Here is a 3,146-nt window from a genome sequence, read left to right as displayed (position 1 = left end):
ACTAATGAAATTTGCACTGTCTGGTCTTGTCCAGCAAATTCCTTGCTTGTTTTACAGATGGATAATTGTTTTACAACATTTTCCACTGAAACACGAGACCTACACCTACGTGTCAAATGAGCAACGTGTAAAACTGGAATAAAAAATGGCCTTCATTTCGGAGTATTTTTACCTGAACAAAGTACTGTCTCGTCATCCAAACAGACCTCAACTAACGAAAAGGCATGTTGACCTGACTGGTTGTATTCGGATGGTCACACAATAGGTCTTTTTCTTTTTGTCTGGGCATTGATTAACAATACAGATGCATCGAACAATTTTTATTTTTGGGCTTGTGAAAAATCCAACTATGCCCCTTCTTTGTAAATGAAACTCCAGATTGCCAATGACAACATCATCAATGATGCTTTTGTTTTCTAAGACGTCCCAATGATTTGAGTGAGTCCATTGGGATCTGCGTGAGAACCTTGCTTTTTCCGGAGGGATATGCACGCACTCACCCACTCACAAGTACATACAGACACACAGACAGACAGACAGATAGACAGGCTGACTGCGAAGAGTGATTTGCATTCTTGTGTGGCTTTCTGTAACATTTCAAACTCATTGAGTGCTCTGTTTCTCGGCAGAGAGAGGAGTGTGCACATTTTGCACAATCCATTTATTCATTAGTGAACCTTACATGTGAATGTGGCTGCATCGTTGCGTTTGCTTCTTAGTTTGGCAAGGGTATGAAAGGCTATGAGAGGCTATGAGTGCATGCACTGTTCAGTATATTCCACTAAGTGTTCATGTTTTGGATCTTACCTCAAAAATTAAACGTACACCAGATCTCAAGACTCTTGCGCCTTGCTTGCGCGTTCCATGAGCGAAGAAGAAGAAGAAGAAGAACACACCGGACCAGGGGGAATCTGGACTTCTGTTTGCCTTGAAACTCGCAGTTGTACGAACACACAAAAACCCCTCACTTGGATCTTAAACAGACACATTCGGCCATATCTGTATTTGATATTAGTGGCGTCACTACAGCAGCAGCACCACCACCACCACCACTACCACCACCACGACGATGCCTGCTAGCTGTACGTACGTGCTAGTGCACTGCACAAAATGGGACGACCAGAATGGTGAGTGTGTTTGATAGAGAGATGCCTGGCTAGAAGCTGGTCCCCAAATCCCCACAGACGACTGACTGGCTGTACATACACAATGGCAGTTCTGGATTTTAAATTGACAGATTGTTCTGCCAGGTCTGGTCCAACTGGAGAGAACCAGCACCCTTGAACAACAGTCCCGAGTGTAAAGAACGGTGGGATCCCTGCCTCACTGGCTGGCTGGAAAAAAAATCGCATACAATTCTTAATTTGACACAGCCTTTTGGGGCTGCATAACTTAGTCGAAGAAGTGTCAGAGCCACTGAATTTGACCTCCTCTTCTTAGATCTCGCCAGTACTGGATCAACAGAATGCTCGCAATGTGAACGAAATCTTACGCCGTTCATGCTTGCTTTGACCCCCGGTAAAACGTGGATGAGGGTTCACCGATCCATGTGCTGATTTCGCTTCCAAATTTAGGATGTGATGGGTCAAAGCGTTTCGTTGAGGGCTTGTTCTTATGTCATCTGGTCAACATATGCCTGAAATATCAAGGTGAGCACCGCTGAACTGAAGACAGGAGAGGGGGCGTAAGCTGTATGAAAACGAAGCCTCGAGTCCCATGTGGTTGGAGAAATCCAGGGTATGTAGTATGCATGTAGTATGTGCGTATCGATCCTCAGATTTCTTGGTTTCCAAGCTGTTCCTAACTGCCAAATGTGAAGTTCAAGAGGTCAACTTGATTTATTTGCCTCGATCAGGCAGTCAATGAATAATTTCTAGCCGATTCCTTCGCGTGAGGAACGTCATCATGAGGAAATTTGAGGGAGTCTTGGAATTCGATCTAAATGTAAATGAACCCACAAAATGACTGTGTGCCGTTCACCTATAAATCTGAAACAATAACAAGCGTGTATTCCATATGTTACTTTTCAACAAAACTGCCCAAGACGCCGTCGCCGGAGCCGCCATGAACGACATGGCCGCCGTTTCCACATGGGAAAAAGGTGCTAAAATCTAAAGCATGGGCAAACTACTACATGAAGGCAGGCAACAGAGTGAGTGAGATACGGGAAAAAATGAAGCAAATGTATGGGTTTCTTAATTTCGTTCCATTTGTTTCCGAGCAACAATGATTCATCACCATCCGTTGTATAAATTGCCCAGCTTTAGATGGTGCCTCCATCATTTTTTCAAGGCTTTTTGTATGGGCCATTCCATTTCGTATTACTCTAGACATCAATTTTAATGAAAATGACCCGGAGCCAAACGAGAAGAAAAGCCAATTCCGAATCAATGTTCAGTGGCAGGTTCGACAAGAATTCAATTAAGCTTCTGGATTAAATTCTTTCTCATTGGGTGGATTCTATCGCGATGTTGTTGTTGTTGTTGTTCAAGTAGCGGTCATAAAGCGGTAATTCTGCACCTGTGAGTTTTCAATCGCCACACGTGGATGAATCGCCACGAAGGCGAATGCCTAACTCGTAGAATGTCGGATTGTCCGATTAGGGATAGACGAGCGAGTCGGTGTGTCTCCAAAAAACCGGATTCGGAACCCGGTGTATCTTTTCAGGGTCATATACATTTGACGAGGATGAGTACATTTTCATCGTTATTCTCTCAAACCATGAGCGGTAATAAAAGGCGTAAGTGCGAGAATTTGTGGAACCAGTCTAGCCCTACGTGCGTTTTACACTAAGGGAACGACTTCCCTCAGGTGTTCAATCAAAAAATTTGGGCTTGCACCTTCTCCCCTTTTTAGGGGGAGGAAGAGAGGCGATGGCGGGTTTTCCTGAGCAAGTGTTTCTGATCCTCCTTTGGGTAAGCAAAGAGGGCGTCTCGGCATCAGCTTCATTTAGCCACTATCAATCCCTTTTGCAGACATTGGAGAGCAGCTTGAAATCAAAGAAACGCCAGGCATTTGAGCTCAGGTGTGAAAACCCGATACCCATTTCACAGTGTTTGCCTCTGTCTTTGTTATCAAGGAAAATGGGCTTGGCCCCTTTTTTTAATAATGTCATCGGGATATGATCCAAAAAATTGCCTACCGTC

This window comes from Tigriopus californicus, chromosome 2 (genome assembly GCF_007210705.1).
Source record: "Tigriopus californicus strain San Diego chromosome 2, Tcal_SD_v2.1, whole genome shotgun sequence".
NCBI lineage: Eukaryota > Metazoa > Arthropoda > Copepoda > Harpacticoida > Harpacticidae > Tigriopus > Tigriopus californicus.
This window is presented reverse-complemented; position numbering follows the sequence as displayed.